Below are 413 nucleotides of genomic sequence, written 5' to 3'. Positions count from 1 at the left end.
CCCCAAATTGGCTAAGTCTCCAAATTTCACCCAATTGATTGCCTTAACCTCCAAATTGGCATCCAATTCATGTTGAAAACTCTTCATGGGGTCCTAATTGACCTTTTACAACAATCAATTTGGAATTAACCCAAGGCTAGCCAAAGCTAAAAGCTAGACCCAAGCCTAGCCTAACATAACCAAATTGATTAAACTCAAAATTCCCTCAAATTGACCCTTCAATTGAGTTCAAAACCACTTACATCCTTTACTAAAGTTGTTCATTATAATCATCTACACCACATGCAATATTTATTTGGGCCAATTGACATGACTAGCCTAGACCAAACCCAAGACTTGGTCATTTGCACTCACTTGGACCCATGCACTAAATGTGACCCAACCACCCTAAAGCAACCAAATTAACTCCACCT

This window comes from Phalaenopsis equestris, unplaced genomic scaffold, assembly GCF_001263595.1.
Source record: "Phalaenopsis equestris unplaced genomic scaffold, ASM126359v1 Scaffold232740, whole genome shotgun sequence".
NCBI lineage: Eukaryota > Viridiplantae > Streptophyta > Magnoliopsida > Asparagales > Orchidaceae > Phalaenopsis > Phalaenopsis equestris.
The sequence above is the reverse complement of the archived record's forward strand: the minus strand, read 5'-3'. Positions refer to the sequence as shown.